Raw genomic sequence first — 21246 nt, 5'->3', positions numbered from 1 at the left:
GAATGCAGTGTGTATTCTTATAGTTTTGTTTTCTGTTAGCAAGAACTTTTTGGAAGATATTCCATGGATTGGATTCCTTTAATATTTGTTCTGTTATTTCTTGGAAAACTTCAAATAATGTTTGGATGCAGTGAGATTTCATTTTTGTGTTAGTTTTGTGCATCATTCTGTTCTGCCACTTCCTTGACACAATCACTTTACACAACCACTTCCTCAACCACTTCCTCAACCACTCAACCACTTCCTCAACAACTCAACCACGTCCTTAACCACACAACCACTTCCTTAACCACTTCCTCAACCACTCAACCACTTCCTTAACCACTCAACCACTTCCTTAACAACTCAACAACTTCCTTGACACAATCACTTTACACAACCACTTCCTTTACCACTCAACCACTTCCTTAACCACTCCACCACTTCCTTAACTACTCAACCACTTCCTTAACTACTCAACCACTTCCTTATCCACTCAACCACTTCCATAACCACTTCCTTATCCACTCAACCACTTCCTCAACCACTCAACCACTTCCTCAACAACTCAACCACTTCCTTAACCACACAACCACTTCCTCAACCACTTCCTCAACCACTCAACCACTTCCTTAACCACTCAACCACTTCCTTAACCACTCAACCACTTCCTTAACAACTCAACCACTTCCTTGACACAATCACTTTACACAACCACTTCCTCAACCACTTCCTTTACCACTCAACCACTTCCTTAACCACTCAACCACTTCCTTAACTACTCAACCACTTCCTTAACTACTCAACCACTTCCTTATCCACTCAACCACTTCCATAACCACTTCCTTATCCACTCAACCACTTCCTCAACCACTCAACCACTTCCTCAACAACTCAACCACGTCCTTAACCACACAACCACTTCCTCAACCACTTCCTCAACCACTCAACCACTTCCTTAACCACTCAACCACTTCCTTAACAACTCAACCACTTCCTTGACACAATCACTTTACACAACCACTTCCTCAACCACTTCCTTTACCACTGAACCACTTCCTTAACCACTCAACCACTTCCTTAACCACTCAACCACTTCCTTAACTACTCAACCACTTCCTTAACAACTCAACCACTTCCATAACCACTTCCTCAACAACTCAACCACTTCCATAACCACTTCCTCAACAACTCAACCACTTCCTTATCCACTCAACCACTTCCATAACCACTTCCTCAACAACTCAACCACTTCCATAACCACTTCCTCAACAACTCAACCACTTCCTTATCCACTCAACCACTTCCATAACCACTTCCTTATCCACTCAACCACTTCCTTAACCACTCAACCACTTCCTCAACCACTCAACCACTTCCTTAACCACTCAACCATTTCCTTAACCACTCAACCACTTCCTTAACCACTCAACCACTTCCTCAACCACTCAACCATTTCCTTAACCACTCAACCACTTCCTTAACCACTCAACCACTTCCTTAACCACTCAACCATTTCCTTAACCACTCAACCACTTCCTTAACCACTCAACCACTTCCTCAACCACTCAACCATTTCCTTAACCACTCAACAACTTCCTTAACCACTCAACCACTTCCTTAACCACTCAACCACTTCCTTAACCACTCAACCACTTCCTCAACCACTCAACCACTTCCTTTTCGACTCAACCACTCAAACACCTGGGGACCAAAAGTGTTGGCCATATCATCAACACCAGGAGACCAACTCCACCGTGTGGTCGGATCTGTCCCCTGACGTGAAGTGTTGGCCATGTCATCAACACCAGGAGACCAACTCCCCCGTGTGGTCGGATCTGTCCCCTGACGTGAAGTGTTGGCCATGTCATCAACACCAGGAGACCAACTCAGCCGTGTGGTCGGACCTGTCCCCTGACGTGAAGTGTTGGCCATATCATCAACACCAGGAGACCAACTCCCCCGTGTGGTCGGATCTGTCCCCTCACGTGAAGTGTTGGCCATGTCATCAACACCAGGAGACCAACTCAGCCGTGTGGTTGGATCTGACTAGTGCTAGTGTGTGTGTGCGTGTGTGCGTGTGCGTGTGCGTGTGTGTGTGTGTGTGTGTGTTTGTCTGTGTGTGTGTTTGTGTATGTGTTTCTGTGTGTGTGTGCATGGGTGCGGGGGCATGGATGTGTGTGTGTGTGTGTGTGTGTGTGTGTGTGTGTGTGTGTGTGCGTGTGCGTGCATGGGTGGGGGGCATGTGTGTGTGTGTGTGTGTGTGTGTGTGTGTGTGCATGGGTGTGGGGCATGGGTGTGGGGGCATGGATGTGTGTGTGTTTGTGCTTGTGTGGGTGGGTAGGTTGGGGAAGAGGGGGGAGGGTGAATGGGTGTTTGTTTGTGTGTGTGTGTGTGCGTTTTAATCCCCCTGAGAAATCCCCAATGATTATTACTTCAGTCATGGTCATTTATTTGTTGCTTTTTGAATTGCCTGTTTTATTTTATTCTTTCTCTGTCTCTCTCTAACATATGGTAGTCCATGATATAATAATGGATGTTTTCAGACAAGACTAGTAGAGTGCATGTAAATGCAAGCCTCTTATATCCCTCTCCTGATCAACGAAGAAAATATTTTCACAACTATGTACACACGAGTATTAACTGAACCAACCATCACTAGACAATACATTTAATACATAACATTCCTTTGCAAAGACAACACATAAAAGGTTAGCCCTATGCTATTTGGATGACATAGAGATCGCCTCCGTGGTCTAGTGCCAGAGCGTCCACCTGGAGAGCGAAAGGTGCAGGGTTCGATCCCTGGCCGCGTCATACCAAAAAACGTTAAAAGATGGTTCTTGTTATTGCCCTTTCTGGTGCTCAGCTCAGATCGGCTTGGAGTCAGTATACTGTGTCTGAGTGGGGTATTCATGTTAAACTGTGACATGGTATCTCAGTTAGCTAGCACTATGAAACGGCATCAGTACGGACTAGTACAAGCAGCCACACACACACACACACACATACGTGCATGCACATTGCTGTATAAGTGCAATAATCTTGGACGCAACGTCAAACGACATTTCACCTCACCACACAGTAGTATAAAACAAATTCAATGACAGAGAAAGACCATGTGCAGAATGCAGACAACTAAAGTCATGACATGTAAGATTGAACACCCTTTCATCACTAGCTGCAGTGGGAAGAGGGAAAACAGTTTGTTACTCTACTAAACATGATATGTGAGATTGCAGGTTCCATTCACATCATCAACATTTTCTTGTGAAAAAATCTGTTAATTTTAACCAGTCAAAAATCAACATAAAATACATATTTCATATGTTTTTACAACTCATTTCACCTCACAAATTGGCATAGCGACAACACATTTATCAATGTTTTGACAATGGCAAGCATCAAATTACACCTGGCACCTGTTACACAAGAAAACGTAAGGATTATATAAATATCTGTTATATATAGAAATGCGAGGACAGTGTTTAATAATATGTTTTATTGTTTTATTATCCTACATCAAGTTGAGTAGTTGTATTAAACGGTATATGCAGGGAAGTACAAATGGGTGGGACTGTGGTGAGGAAGTGTCAGGTTGGGATGTATTAATGTCCTCAAAATGTTTTTTCCTCCCTTATTAAGAGCACACAGCCAGGGTTTTTACAAAACATTAGGCTATCCTAACGTAAAACCACCCTACACAGTTATCTGTTCATTCTCATCGGGAGGTCCGTCCACTTGAGCAGATTCAGGAAGCAAGACCCAAATGACTCCCCTCCGTAGGCAGTTGTCAAGTTCAGTAATTGTGTTCAGTGATACACTTTGTCACACATATGCTCGATTTTTTGTGTTTACTGTCAGCATTTACTTTCTAAACCTTTAAGCACACACACCCCAGGTTCGTTATTTAGCAACGAAGTTAACTTTTTTCTTCTTCTTTTTTTAAGATACTTGTTATACATGTAATACTTTATAAATGATTGGATCCTATATTTATTATGTACATATCCTCTAAAGTTTGGCCATCATTAAAAGAACTAAAGAACTAAATGTATGAACAGTATTGTTTTTTTAAAGTATTCTGAAAGATATTCAGGTAATTTATGCTTAGCTATGAGGACACTGTGAGTCGGGTCTGTGTGATGCACATAAAATAGGTTCCCTGAGCTTTTGGCCTGTGCATCGTTCTCTTTGGTGACTGGGGTTGTGAAATACAGCAAACTACGTTTATAACGAACACGCTTCTTACGAACTGACGGATATAACGATCTTATTTTTTTGTCCCGACCATTTGCTGTAAATATTCTGCATATATGCTTATAACAAACTACGTGAATAATGAACTAAAATTAGTGATCCCTTTGAGTTAATAACCATAGTTTACTGTATTTGTTTATCAGCATCATTTGACCAGGTTGATGGGCCTGTTATGGGCAATCACTGACCTGATCAAAAACATTTTCACCAAATTCTGAATAAATTGCGAATACATGTGAACTCATTCATATACTAATCACCTTGTCAGTAATGTCACAGTGGCAGAAGAATGCATTCGTCAGCCTTCAGTGTGGACTTTGCAGGTTAGAATCCTGCTGGGGACACTTGTATGTTTGTGAAGTTGTTCAATAATGAAGGTAAATAAAAGGGGAAGAAAGAAGTTCTATCGTTGCCAAGAGGTGTTTAACTATCAATTCAGTTAGCGAGTGCCTGGTCAAGGACATGTTTTAAATTGATTTAGACAGGTTGAGACAAGCTTTTAATATCATCACTTTGATATGATGCAGCCATGGCCCACATCCATGGGCCAGATCCACACACCAAGCACACTATCTAACACACCAAGCACACTATCTAGCACACCAAGCAGACTATCTCACACACCAAGCACACTATCTCACACACCAAGCACACTATCTCACACATCAAGCACACTGTCTCTCACACCAAGCACACTACCTAACACTCCAAGCACACTGTCTCACACAGCAAGCAGACTATCTCACACACCAAGCACACTATCTAACACACCAAGCACACTATCTCACACACGAAGCACACTATCTCACACATCAAGCACACTATCTCACACACTAAGCACACTGTCTCACACACCAAGCACACTATCTCACACACCAAACACACTGTCTCACACATCAAGCACACTATCTAACACACCAAGCACACTGTCTCACACACCAAGCACATCATCTCACACACCAAGCACACTACATAACACACCAAGCACACTGTCACACACCAAGCACACTGTCTCTCACAACAAGCACACTATCTCACACATCAAGCACACTATCTCACACACCAAGCACACTATTTCACACACCAAGCACACGGTCTCTCACACCAAGCACACTTTCTCACACATCAAGCATACTATCTCACACACCAAACACACTATCTCACACATCAAGCACACTATTTCACACACCAAGCACACTATCTCACACACCAAGCACACTGTCTCTCACACCAAGCACACTGTCTCACACATCAAGCACACTATCTCACACACCAAGCACACTATTTCACACATCAAGCACACTATCTCACACATCAAGCACACTATCTCACACACCAAGCACACTATCTCACACACCAAGCACACTATCTCACACACCAAGCACACTTACACACCAAGCACACTGTCTCACACATCAAGCACACTATTTCACACACCAAGCACACTATTTCACACATCAAGCACACTATCTCACACACCAAGCACACTATCTCACACACCAAGCACACTGTCTCACACATCAAGCACACTAACACACCAAGCACACTGTCTCACACATCAAGCACACTATTTCACACATCAAGCACACTATCTCACACATCAAGCACACTATCTCACACACCAAGCACACTATCTCACACACCAAGCACACTATTTCACACACCAAGCACACTATCTCACACACCAAGCACACTATCTCACACACCAAGCACACTATTTCACACACCAAGCACACTATCTCACACATCAAGCACACTATCTCACACACCAAGCACACTACATAACACACCAAGCACACTGTCACACACCAAGCACACTATTTCACACACCAAGCACACTATCTAACACACTAAGCACACTATCTCACACACCAAGCACACTATCTCACACATCAAGCACACTATTTCACACACTAAGCACACTATCTCACACACCAAGCACACTGTCTCACACAACAAGCACACTATCTAACACACCAAGCACACTGTCACACACATCAAGCACACTATTTCACACACCAAGCACACTATTTCACACACCAAGCACACTATTTCACACACCAAGCACACTGTCTCACACACCAAGCACATCTCACACACCAAGCACACTACATAACACATCAAGCACACTGTCACACACCAAGCACACTATCTCACACACCAAGCACACTGTCTCACACACCAAGCACACTATCTCACACACCAAGCACACTATCTAACACACCAAGCACACTATCTAACACACCAAGCACACTGTCTAACACACCAAGCACACTGTCTCACACACCAAGCACACTATCTCACACACCAAGCACACTATCTAACACACCAAGCACACTGTCTAACACACCAAGCACACTGTCTAACACACCAAGCACTCTATCTCACACATCAAGCACACTATCTCACACACCAAGCACACTATCTCACACACCAAGCACACTATTTCACACACCAAGCACACTATCTCACACACCAAGCACACTATCTCACACATCAAGCACACTATCTCACACACCAAGCACACTACATAACACACCAAGCACACTGTCACACACCAAGCACACTATCTCACACACCAAGCACACTATCTAACACACTAAGCACACTATCTCACACACCAAGCACACTATCTCACACATCAAGCACACTATCTCACACAATAAGCACACTGTCTCACACACCAAGCACACTATCTCACACACCAAGCACACTGTCTCACACAACAAGCACACATTCTAACACACCAAGCACACTGTCACACACATCAAGCACACTATTTCACACACCAAGCACACTATTTCACACACCAAGCACACTATTTCACACACCAAGCACACTGTCTCACACACCAAGCACACTATCTCACACACCAAGCACACTATCTAACACACCAAGCACACTATCTAACACACCAAGCACACTGTCTAACACACCAAGCACACTGTCTCACACACCAAGCACACTATCTCACACACCAAGCACACTATCTAACACACCAAGCACACTGTCTAACACACCAAGCACACTGTCTAACACACCAAGCACTCTATCTCACACATCAAGCACACTATCTCACACACCAAGCACACTATCTCACACACCAAGCACACTATTTCACACACCAAGCACACTATCTCACACACCAAGCACACTATCTCACACATCAAGCACACTATCTCACACACCAAGCACACTACATAACACACTAAGCACACTGTCACACACCAAGCACACTATCTCACACACCAAGCACACTATCTAACACACTAAGCACACTATCTCACACACCAAGCACACTATCTCACACAATAAGCACACTGTCTCACACACCAAGCACACTATCTCACACACCAAGCACACTGTCTCACACAACAAGCACACATTCTAACACACCAAGCACACTGTCACACACATCAAGCACACTATTTCACACACCAAGCACACTATTTCACACACCAAGCACACTATTTCACACACCAAGCACACTGTCTCACACACCAAGCACATCTCACACACCAAGCACACTACATAACACATCAAGCACACTGTCACACACCAAGCACACTATCTCACACACCAAGCACACTATCTAACACACCAAGCACACTATCTAACACACCAAGCACACTGTCTAACACACCAAGCACACTGTCTCACACACCAAGCACACTATCTTACACACCAAGCACACTATCTAACACACCAAGCACACTGTCTAACACACCAAGCACACTGTCTAACACACCAAGCACACTGTCTAACACACCAAGCACACTGTCTCACACACCAAGCACACTGTCTCACACACCAAGCACACTATCCATATCTTGTACCACTACACCATGACCATCACCCCATTGCATAAAACCAAACTGGTCACAACTTTGCATTGACACTCAATCTGGCAGAGATGCTAAATGCCACAATGACCAGCAATTATGTCCATTGTGTGATAAACAACCCACCCTCCATTCAAGGCTGTTGTTCTTTTTCAGGTTGTGTGTACTGTTAGTGTGATGCCCCCGCGCGTGGACGCTGCCGATGTTGTCCACACACTGCGGAGTTGATGTGTAGAGTGGAGACGTAACTCCCAGGGATGGGGCAACACGCACGATACACTGCGTCAGCGTGAGTAATATGTGATATGTAGAATCAAGATTTCTAAAGACAGAACTGTTAGTCGTGATGTTCGTAGTCGGAGATTTGTAGAACGGCAATAAACATTTCTGTGCTTGTCAAACACCCCTAACCATCTGAGATGACTGAATACCTGCCTTTATGGTGGACACCCTCTATTTTGTGTTTTAAAGTATTTTCTTGGTTTGGGCTTAAGGAGGACATTATGTCATTGTACTGAGTTAACATCACTTGATCCTGACAAATGATTTCTTTTCAGCATTTGTGTATCTGCAGTTTCAGAATATGTTGGCACGCGTAATGTTGATTTTTTGTGTAAGACTCATTGTTTTGTAATCATTGTTATTTCATGTTTGTTTTTTCTAAATTTGATTCGATTGCCTCAATCTTCCTTTGCCTGTAAACAACTAAAGTTTGTTGGATTCATTAGTGAATTCATCATCTGTAAGCCCCAAAAGAGTCCTCCCTGAATCCAGCCAGGACCTGTGTCCCCCACCCCCCACAATGGCTCACTGTAGCCTTAGACAGGACCTGTATCCCCCACCCTCAAACAGGGTTCACTAAACATCCAGGCAGGACCTGTGTCCCCCACCCCCCACAATGGCTCACTGTAGCCTTAGACAGAACCTGTGTCCCCCACCCCCCACAATGACTCACTGTAGCCTTAGACAGGACCTGTGTCCCCCACCCTCAAACAGGGTTCACTAAACACCCAGGCAGGGCCTGTGTCCCCCACCCCCCACAATGGCTCACTGTACCCCCAGATAGGACCTGTGTCCCCCACCCCCCACAAGGGCTCACTGTACCCCCAGACAGGACCTGTGTCCCCTACCCCCCACAATGACTCACTGTAGCCTTAGACAGGACCTGTGTCCCCCACCCTTAAACAGGGTTCACTAAACACCCAGGCAGGGCCTGTGTCCCCCACCCCCCACAATGACTCACTGTAGCCTTAGACAGGACCTGTGTCCCCCACCCCCCACAAGGGCTCACTGTACCCCCAGCCAGAACATGTGTCCCCCACCCCCCACAAGGGCTCACTGTAGCCTTAGACAGGACCTGTGTCCCCCACCCTCAAACAGGGTTCACTAAACACCCAGGCAGGACCTGTGTCCCCCACCCCCCACAAGGGCTCACTGTACCCCCAGACAGGACCTGTGTCCCCCACCCCCCACAAGGGCTCACTGTACCCCCAGACAGGACCTGTGTCCCCCACCCCCCACAAGGGCTCACTGTACCCTGTATATCCCACAACCCCATTTCAAGTGAGGTTTAACTTTTGAATTGTATTGGACCTGCTTGGAAGTTTTAAATTGGAAAGGTAAGACCTAAGTTTTACAGTTGAGTTGTATAAACGTATAAAATATGTATCTTATGTTGATTTTTGACTGGTTAAAATTAACAGATATTTCCACAAGAAAATATTGATAATGTGAATGGAACCTTCAATCTCACATATCATGTTTAGTAGGGTTACCAACTGTTTTTCCTCCTCCCACCGGGGCTAGTGATGAAAGGGTGTTCAATCTTACATGTCATGACTTCATTTGTCTGCATGCTGCACATGGTCTTTCTCTTGCCCGCTGTCATTGAATTTGTTTTATACTACTGTGTGTTCAGGTGAAATGTCGTTTAATGTTGCGTCCAAGATTATTGCATTTATATGGCGATGTGCATGATCACGTGTGTGTGGCTGCTTGTACTAGTCCGGACTGACTGATGCCGATTTATAGTGCTAGCACACGGAGATACCAGGCCACAGTTTAACATAAATACCCCACTCAGACACAGTATATTGACTCTGAGCCAACCAATCTTTGTTTTAGCCCCCGAGCGCAAGTACCATCTTTTAACGTCTATTACTATCACGCGGCTGGAATCAAACCCCAAACAATAAGAAGGTGTCCCCATGTTTTCTTATTCTGGTATTTCTTGCATTGAGACGGTCCATAAAGTTAGCAAAAACGCTCCTTCTTGGTGTTGGTAGATGATCCCTCCAAACCTCGGAGTTGTGTTTGAACTATAATATAGAATATACCCGGGAGTCAGGATATTCTGGAGAGAGTACCCGCTAAGAGGTTATTCTGTGAAAACAGGTCCCTGTAAAAACAATAGGATGACGTCAATAGACGTTTATAACTTGTATAAAGCTAAAATGGATAGAATTATCATTAAACCGCCTCATCAGAAATGAGCGGTCCACTGTAACTTGATAATACTTAATCATATTGTTTGACAACAGGCCCTTATCAGGCTGTTTTTAGATGACTTCATATTGATGTTCAATAGTGACGTCATCTGGTTTGTTCTATAACGTTTTCCTATTTGTATAATAGATCAGAGACATTCATTGAGTGTTGATTGCTGTAAATGTTACAAAACCGACATTGTTGTTTATTTATATTTGATAACAAATTCTATTCATTTTAGCTATAACAGTAACGCTATTTATCAGGGCATTTTCAAGCCCTTATTCTTTTCAACTGCCCTCATTCGTCAGGCAGTTAATTGGAAGCCTCGGGCTTCTGCAAATGATAATGCCCTGAAAAATAGCGTTACCGTTATTATATAGCATGTGATAATTAGTGATAATAGGGTAACTCATCATTACTTAATGTATGCCACTTGCCAGGTAATAATTGAAATCCAGCTGTATTGTTGTCGATATAACAACTGTTCCTTGCTAGTGGTGATGATTGGTAAATCACAGTTGTCAATGATAAATGATTATCACTGATTATTCTAAAGAACAAGGAATACCATGTTCCCCCGTGGTTGGTGACAAGTAGCTTCATCCTGCCTGTAAAATACGGATGGTAGCCTCTCTCACTGTATCACCAGACCTGTGAAGATTCCGGGGTAGACTAGGTCTTCAGCAACCCATGCTTGCCGTAAAGGGTGAATCTGCTTGTTGTAAAAGGCGACTAACCGGATCGGGTGGTCAGGCTCGCTGACTTGGTTGATGCATGTCATCGATCCCAATTGCGTGGATCGATGCTCATGATATTTATCACTGGATTGTCTGGTCCAGACTTGATTATTTGCAGACCGCCGTCATATAGCTGGAATATTGCTGAGTGCGGTGTTAAACAACAAACCAACCAACCAACTGTATCACCAGGCTTGTAGGTTAAACATGGGGTGGGGTGGTCGGGTAGCCTATTGGTTAAAGTGTTCGCTCGACACGCCGAAGGCCTGCGTTTGATTCCCTACATGGGTACAATGTTTGAAGCCAATTTCTTGTGTCCCCCGTCGTGATATTGCTGGAATATTGCTAAAAGCAACGTAAAATCACACTCACTCACTTGCTAAACATGGAGGTGTGAAATGTGATATGGGTCACCTGTAATATAATTGACTACACATCACTTTGATATTGCTGACAGTTGTGACACAGCTGTAATATTGAGCTCCATCACGAAACATGAATTGTTCATTTAGGTATGTACCCTGTCAAGTTCATGTGAAGTCATTGCTGGTGACCCACGTCTGTCTTGAGTTAAGATAAATCTTTCTTGTCTGACTATTTGTCCGTAGAGCCATTCAGTGCTAAAATGGATAGAAGGCTAATAGTCCAAGGAGCTTCTCGGAGATCTGTCAGGCAGAAGACCATGCTAATGGCTGTGTTTTTATGTCTGTAGTTAGATTAGAAATAGCAGCAGTGAGAGGGAGATGTGTGGCTTCAAGTCAGACTCATCAATAATTCCAACCTTGATAGAAATGCTATTTTTTCTTGTTTCGTTCAAAAGGCGTGAATCAATTGAGAATAGAAAGCAGTAGAGGAGGTAAAACTATCGGAGACCACGTCCCTGTAGAGGAGATGGTGAAACCATTGGAGACCACATCCCTGTAGAGGAGATGATGAAACCATCGGAGACCACTTCCCTGTAGAGGGGATGGTAAAACCATCAGGGACCACGTCCCTGTAGAGGAGATGGTAAAACCATCAGGGACCATGTCCCTGTAGAGGAGATGGTAAAACCATCGGAGACCACATCCCTGTAGAGGAGATGGTAAAACCATCGGAGACCACATCCCTGTAGAGGGGATGGTAAAACCATTGGAGACCATGTCCCTGTAGAGGAGATGGTAAAACCATTGGGGACCACATCCCTGTAGAGGGGATGGTAAAACCATCGGAGACCACATCCCTGTAGAGGGGATGGTAAAACTATCAGGGACCACGTCCCTGTAGAGGAGATGGTAAAACCATCAGGGACCACGTCCCTGTAGAGGAGATGGTAAAACCATCGGGGACCACATCCCTGTAGAGGAGATGGTAAAACCATTGGGGACCACATCCCTGTAGAGGAGATGGTAAAACCATTTGGGACCACATCCCTGTAGAGGAGATGGTAAAACCATCGGGGACCACATCCCTGTAGAGGAGATGGTAAAACCATCGGAGACCACATCCCTGTAGAGGAGATGGTAAAACCATTGGGGACCACATCCCTGTAGAGGAGATGGTAAAACCATTGGGGACCACATCCCTGTAGAGGAGATGGTAAAACCATCGGGGACCACATCCCTGTAGAGGAGATGGTAAAACCATCAGGGACCACATCCCTGTAGAGGAGATGGTAAAACCATTGGGGACCACATCCCTGTAGAAGAGATGGTAAAACCATCGGAGACCACATCCCTGTAGAGGAGATGGTAAAACCATCGGAGACCACATCCCTGTAGAGGAGATGGTAAAACCATTGGAGACCACGTCCCTGTAGAGGAGATGGTAAAACCATCGGAGACCACGTCCCTGTAGAGGAGATGGTAAAACCATCGGAGACCACATCCCTGTAGAGGAGATGGTAAAACCATCGGAGACCACATCCCTGTAGAGGAGATAGTTAAACCATCGGAGACCACGTCCCTGTAGAGGAGATGGTAAAAGTATCGACAACCACACCCCTGTAGAATGTGTGATTTACCTGTGCCTGTGTGGAGGAGGGGGTGGGGGATGTGGGAGTTACCTGTGCCTGTGTAGAGGAGGGGGGGATGTGGGAGTTACCTGTGCCTGTGTAGAGGAGGGGGGGATGTGGGAGTTACCTGTGCCTGTTTGTGAGGAGGGGGGGGGGGAGAGATGTGGGAGCTACTTATGCCTGTCTGCAGGAAGGGGGGGGGGGGGGGGGTTGTGGGAGTTACCTGTGCCTGTCTGGAGGAGTAGGGTGGGAGTTAATTGACAGGAAGGTCTTTGAAAAGATCCACTCCTCTTACTAGCAGTAAAACTTACTGACAAGACACACTCTTACATTTAAATGCAACGGTTACCTGTATATTTCAGTGCACAGCAATTTACACAGAACATTATGTTAACATGTCCAAATTTGATTCTAATTTTCCGTGGAAATAAAATTTGAATTAGCAGTTAATGGATTGAAGCCAAATGTTCTTGTGATAAACTTTGCATAGAATAATGAACAAACGAGACCAGAAGATGTTGAAATAATTACCTCTCTGTCAAGAGAGTGGAAAATGTTGACATTGGTAATGAACCGACACAAGTAAAAGTCAAGTGGGAAGTAAATGGTTGGTGTCCGAAATATCTCCCTCTTGGGGCTGTGATCAATACCTCATTACTGGCAGTGATAGCAAGCTTATCTTTCTCCGAGACTTAATGGAATGGGAAGATGGTCAGATGAGATGTTTTATTGAGAATTGCTTGAAAGTTTTCTAACTGCTAATTGGTATGTGATAACTGAATGATGGTGATGATGATAATGGTGAGGTTTGTTATGTTGTGTTGCATTGCATTGTGTTGTGTTTTGTTAGGTGAGGTGAGGTGAGGTGAGGTGAAATGGGGTTCAACGTCATGTTCAAGACTATTACACTTCTAAAGCGATGTGCACGCATGTGTGTGAGTGTATTAAAGAATTGACCTTCACTTTGCTCCGACGTTCATACAGTTTGGCCCTCACTCTATGCAGGTTCATACTCCAATGAACTCACACAAAGTGAAGGTCAATTCTTATAATTTTTTATCACAATTTCTTTCCTCAAAGGACGTAGGCCAAGATCTAAACACAATTTTATTTAGTATGTGTGACTTCATGTTTACACTGACAGCCAAACAACAACCAGCTAAAAATAGTTCCCCAATAAGAGAGGTGACATGAGCGTATGGATGCAGAACTTGCTCTTCAGAAACATCTTATGCAAAACATGTGTTCATATAACATCCCCATTAGATGAGAAAGGTCTGTAATGAACTACCTCAGTAAGTCAGTCACAAGTACAAGATGTCAAAATGGCCGACACAATAAACGTGACGGGAGGATTTCCGAAGTTGTTAATGAACCTGTGGCGGTTACATGTGTTAGTCATCATTGATCAACTGACCGATTATTGAAAGGTGATTAAAGATGCATCAAACAGACACCAAGGTAAATTCGTAGATTGCTAGAGATGGTCACTGTCAGCCTAGACACAGATCGAGTCGATACTGATGATAGTTTGGATGTGCATTTTTTCGTTTGTTCATTAGGATAGGCTGTAGCGAGGAAATTCATGAACAATCATGCAGTCATGCAGTCAAGCTCTCTTACGTTTCTCAATGTATACTGAAATGCTGAGACCAAGATTAAAGGTTATAAATGATCAGAAATAATGTTTATGTATGTTTTTGTGCTAGGCAATTCCCAGGGGTTGCCCCAGGAATGTGGAAGTAGTCCGTCAGTGTTTACGTCATTTCAAGAACACGGTCTCGTGAAAAACGTATGAACGTCAAATTGTGTCATTTATACACCTATGAATGTCAACTTTGCGGTCATGTGACCGACCTCTCGTCCTATGGAAAAGCTGCATATCGTGTAAACGTAAAATTAAAAAATTATTTCCCATTGTACGAATGCTTTTGGTACAGCAGCAGACCATTGAGATGCCATGGATCATGGTATACCCACTCACACACAGTATGCTGACTCCGAGACGACCATTCTTTTAATGCCCTGCGCCAGGAAAGGTAACAACATGTACCATCATCTAGGGATCAAACCGCCGACCTTCCGCTCTACAGGAAGACGCTCAATCCACTAGACCACTGGGGAGGTTGCTTCAAGTAAACACAAATAAGTCTTCAAAATCAAGTTATGCAAGGATACATGTATACACTCCCATCACAATGTTGGATACTGACAGTAGTAAGACCATCAGTGTCAATAACATAGGCCTAGACAATGTTTAATCTTGATGAAGAAACTGGTTTACCGAGAGGTTAGAGAAAATAATATTAAAAAAAACACCATGAAAATCAAACAAAAAGTAAGCCATGATTAACATGTGTCTGTATAGCTTTCACTTTTATAACCGGTTGATATACACATTTTTGTCTATCCCTATACTGAAACACATGGGCAAGGCTACAATGAGTCGTGACATGTGAGTTGAAGACGCTTATACACAGGAACATTACATACACACGACATGAACCGTGACCAACATTTGAGGATGATCTGTAACAAAAAATCCCCCTTACTATTAGTGTACCAGTGAAACTAAAGCCAACAAGGATCTTTGACCGCTACCAAGAAAGCCGTTCGACGTTGATTTTCGACAGGTTGCTATCCGCGTGCCTCATTTCAAACTTGAAGATTCTGCGTCTGGGGACAACACTAGAGCCTCCATGATGTGTGTCTTGGGACAACACTAGTGCCTCCGTGATGTGTGTCTGGGGACAACACTAGTGCCTCCGTGATGTGTGTCTGGGGACAACACTAGTGCCTCCGTGATGTGTGTCTGGGGGACAACACTAGTGTCCCTGTGATGTGTCTGGGGACAACACTAGAGTCTCTGTGATGTGTGTCTGGGGACAACACTAGTGTCTCTGTGATGTGTGTCTGGCGACAACACTAGTGTCTCTGTGATGTGTGTCTGGGGACAACACTAGTGCCTCCATGATGTGTGTCTGGGGACAACACTAGTGTCTCTGTGATGTGTGTCTTGGGACAACACTAGTGCCTCCATGATGTGTGTCTGGGGACAACACTAGTGCCTCCATGATGTGTGTCTGGGGATAACACTAGTGTCTCTGTGATGTGTGTCTGGGGACAACACTAGTGTCTCTGTGATGTGTGTCTGGGGACAACACTAGTGCCTCCATGATGTGTGTCTTGGGACAACACTAGTGCCTCCATGATGTGTGTCTGGGGACAACACTAGTGCCTCCATGATGTGTGTCTGGGGACAACACTAGAGTCTCTGTGATGTGTGTCTGGGGACAACACTAGAGTCTCTGTTATGTGTGTCTGGGGACAACACTAGTGTCTCTGTGATGTGTGTCTGGCGACAACACTAGTGTCTCTGTGATGTGTGTCTGGGGACAACACTAGTGCCTCCATGATGTGTGTCTGGGGATAACACTAGTGTCTCTGTGATGTGTGTCTGGGGACAACACTAGTGTCTCTGTGATGTGTGTCTGGGGACAACACTAGTGCCTCCATGATGTGTGTCTGGGGACAACACTAGTGCCTCCATGATGTGTGTCTGGGGACAACACTAGTGCCTCCATGATGTGTGTCTGGGGACAACACTAGAGTCTCTGTGATGTGTGTCTGGGGACAACACTAGAGTCTCTGTTATGTGTGTCTGGGGACAACACTAGTGTCTCTGTGATGTGTGTCTGGCGACAACACTAGTGTCTCTGTGATGTGTGTCTGGGGACAACACTAGTGCCTCCATGATATGTGTCTTGGGACAACACTAGTGCCTCCATGATGTGTGTCTGGGGACAACACTAGAGTCTCTGTGATGTGTGTCTGGGGACAACACTAGTGCCTCCGTGATGTGTGTCTGGGGACAACACTAGAGTCTCTGTGATGTGTGTCTGGGGACAACACTAGTGCCTCCATGATGTGTGTCTGGGGACAACACTAGAGTCTCTGTGATGTGTGTCTGGGGACAACACTAGAGTCTCTGTGATGTGTGTCTGGGGACAACACTAGTGCCTCCATGATGTGTGTCTGGGGACAACACTAGTGCCTCCATGATATGTGTCTGGGGACAACACTAGAGTCTCTGTGATGTGTGTCTGGGGACAACACTAGTGTCTCTGTGATGTGTGTCTTGGGACAACACTAGTGCCTCCATGATGTGTGTCTGGGGACAACACTAGTGCCTCCGTGATGTGTGTCTGGGGACAACACTAGAGTCTCTGTGATGTGTGTCTGGGGACAACACTAGTGCCTCCATGATGTGTGTCTGGGGACAACACTAGTGCCTCCGTGATGTGTATCTGGGGACAACACTAGTGCCTCCGTGATGTGTGTCTGGGGATAACACTAGTGTCTCTGTGATGTGTGTCTTGGAAAAACACTAGTGCCTCCATGATGTGTGTCTGGGGACAACACTAGTGTCTCTGTGATGTGTGTCTCGGGACAACACTAGTGCCTCCATGATGTGTGTCTGGGGACAACACTAGTGCCTCCGCGATGTGTGTCTGGGGACAACACTAGAGTCTCTGTGATGTGTGTCTGGGGACAACACTAGTGCCTCCATGATGTGTGTCTGGGGACAACACTAGTGCCTCCATGATGTGTGTCTGGGGACAACACTAGTGCCTCCGTGATGTGTATCTGGGGACAACACTAGTGCCTCCGTGATGTGTGTCTGGGGATAACACTTGTGTCTCTGTGATGTGTGTCTTGGAAAAACACTAGTGCCTCCATGATGTGTGTCTTGGGACAACACTAGTGCCTCCGTGATGTGTGTCTGGGGATAACACTAGAGTCTCTGTGATGTGTGTCTGGGGACAACACTAGTGCCTCCATGATGTGTGTCTGGGGACAACACTAGTGCCTCCATGATGTGTGTCTGGGGACAACACTAGAGTCTCTGTGATGTGTGTCTGGGGACAACACTAGAGTCTCTGTGATGTGTGTCTGGGGACAACACTAGTGTCTCTGTGATGTGTGTCTGGGGACAACACTAGTGCCTCCATGATGTGTGTCTTGGGACAACACTAGAGTCTCTGTGATGTGTGTCTGGGGACAACACTAGTGCCTCAGTGATGTGTGTCTGGGGATAACACTAGAGTCTCTGTGATGTGTGTCTGGGGACAACACTAGTGCCTCCATGATGTGTGTCTGGGGACAACACTAGTGCCTCCATGATGTGTGTCTTGGGACAACACTAGAGTCTCTGTGATGTGTGTCTGGGGACAACACTAGAGTCTCTGTGATGTGTGTCTGGGGACAACACTAGTGTCTCTGTGATGTGTGTCTGGGGACAACACTAGTGCCTCCATGATGTGTGTCTGGGGATAACACTAGAGTCTCTGTGATGTGTGTCTGGGGACAACACTAGTGCCTCAGTGATGTGTGTCTGGGGACAACACTAGTGTCTCTGTGATGTGTGTCTTGGAAAAACACTAGTGCCTCCATGATGTGTGTCTGGGGACAACACTAGAGTCTCTGTGATGTGTGTCTGGGGACAACACTAGAGTCTCTGTGATGTGTGTCTGGGGACAACACTAGTGTCTCTGTGATGTGTGTCTGGCGACAACACTAGAGTCTCTGTGATGTGTGTCTGGGGACAACACTAGTGCCTCCATGATGTGTGTCTGGGGATAACACTAGAGTCTCTGTGATGTGTGTCTGGGGACAACACTAGTGCCTCCATGATGTGTGTCTGGCGACAACACTAGTGTCTCTGTGATGTGTGTCTGGGGACAACACTAGTGTCTCTGTGATGTGTGTCTGGGGACAACACTAGAGTCTCTGTTATGTGTGTCTGGGGACAACACTAGAGTCTCTGTGATGTGTGTCTGGGGACAACACTAGTGTCTCTGTGATGTGTGTCTGGGGACAACACTAGTGCCTCCGTGATGTGTATCTGGGGACAACACTAGTGTCTCTGTGATGTGTGTCTGGGGACAACACTAGTGCCTCCATGATGTGTGTCTGGGGACAACACTAGTGTCTCTGTGATGTGTGTCTGGGGACAACACTAGTGTCTCTGTGATGTGTGTCTGGGGACAACACTAGTGCCTCCGTGATGTGTATCTGGGGACAACACTAGTGCCTCCATGATGTGTGTCTGGGGACAACACTAGAGTCTCTGTGATGTGTGTCTGGGGACAACACTAGAGTCTCTGTGATGTGTGTCTGGGGACAACACTAGTGTCTCTGTGATGTGTGTCTGGGGACAACACTAGAGTCTCTGTGATGTGTGTCTGGGGACAACACTAGAGTCTCTGTGATGTGTGTCTGGGGACAACACTAGTGCCTCCATGATATGTGTCTGGGGACAACACTAGTGCCTCCGTGATGTATCTGGGGACAACACTAGTGCCTCCGTGATGTATCTGGGGACAACACTAGTGCCTCCATGATATGTGTCTGGGGACAACACTTGTGCCTCCATGATGTATCTGGGGACAACACTAGTGCCTCCGTGATGTGTGTCTGGGGACAACACTAGAGTCTCTGTGATGTGTGTCTTGGGACAACACTAGAGCCTCCATGATGTGTGTCTGGGGACAACACTAGAGTCTCTGTGATGTGTGTCTGGGGACAACACTAGAGTCTCTGTGATGTGTGTCTTGGGACAACACTAGAGCCTCCATGATGTGTGTCTGGGGACAACACTAGTGTCTCTGTGATGTGTGTCTTGGGACAACACTAGAGCCTCCATGATGTGTGTCTGGCGACAACACTAGTGTCTCTGTGATGTGTCTTGGGACAACACTAGTGCCTCCATGATGTGTGTCTGGGGACAACACTAGTGCCTCCATGATATGTGTCTGGGGACAACACTAGAGTCTCTGTGATGTGTCTTGGGACAACACTAGTGCCTCCGTGATGTGTGTCTGGGGACAACACTAGTGCCTCCATGATATGTGTCTGGGGACAACACTAGAGTCTCTGTGATGTGTGTCTGGGGACAACACTAGAGTCTCTGTGATGTGTGTCTGGGGATAACACTAGTGCCTCCGTGATGTATCTGGGGACAACACTAGTGCCTCCATGATATGTATCTGGGGACAACACTAGTGCCTCCGTGATGTATCTGGGGACAACACTAGTGCCTCCGTGATGTATCTGGGGACAACACTAGTGCCTCCGTGATATGTGTGTCTGGGGACAACACTAGAGTCTCTGTGATGTGTCTTGGGACAACACTAGTGCCTCCGTGATGTGTGTCTGGGGACAACACTAGTGCCTCCATGATATGTGTCTTGGGACAACACTAGAGTCTCTGTGATGTGTGTCTGGGGACAACACTAGAGTCTCTGTGATGTGTGTCTGGGGATAACACTAGTGCCTCCGTGATGTATCTGGGGACAACACTAGTGCCTCCATGATATGTATCTGGGGACAACACTAGTGCCTCCGTGATGTATCTGGGGACAACACTAGTGCCTCCGTGATGTATCTGGGGACAACACTAGTGCCTCCGTGATATGTGTGTCTGGGGACAACACTAGAGTCTCTGTGATGTGTGTCTGGCCTTGTCCTACATACGTACTCATGCCCCTGAACCTCCTAGAATCCCCTGAACCTCCTAGAATCCCCTGAACCTCCTAGAATCCCCTGAACCTCCTAGAATCCCCTGAACCTCCTAGAATCCCCTGACCAGGTTATCTCATCCAAGGCCTAAAGCTGCTGGACAAGGGTTGGCTGAGGAAGTTTTGTCATCATCTGTGTTCCTGTTTACCAGTAATTACCAGTGTTTTAACTGGTAAAATTAGGCTTGGCCTGGTCTGCCAGTCCCTGTGGACTGGCAAGTAAAGTACTTTATAAATCTTTGTTGTTTAACAAAACATCAGCGATATTCATATTTTTTTCAAACGAAGTCAGCTTGTTTGTTACAATAAGGGTTTACTGTTGTCTATTATTAGTGCAAGGAAATAACATTTCGCTTTGCCTCGAG

General features: G+C 45.5%; 1 protein-coding gene across 1 annotated transcript in view; it reads left to right on the top strand.

The window, feature by feature from the left end:
* The window catches only part of LOC124151391 (transient-receptor-potential-like protein), a 108112-nt gene that overhangs the window by 604 nt on the left and 86262 nt on the right, over positions 1-21246 (top strand). Inside the window, exon 2 of the mRNA XM_046523815.2 lies at positions 8238-8370. The gene's annotated coding sequence lies outside the window, so the exon portion shown is untranslated. The remainder of the gene's footprint in view (positions 1-8237; positions 8371-21246) is intronic.

The sequence above is a fragment of the Haliotis rufescens genome, unplaced genomic scaffold (assembly GCF_023055435.1).
Source record: "Haliotis rufescens isolate VD_foot unplaced genomic scaffold, xgHalRufe1.0.p SCAF_50, whole genome shotgun sequence".
Lineage (NCBI taxonomy): Eukaryota > Metazoa > Mollusca > Gastropoda > Lepetellida > Haliotidae > Haliotis > Haliotis rufescens.
The sequence above is the reverse complement of the archived record's forward strand: the minus strand, read 5'-3'. Positions and strand labels throughout refer to the sequence as shown.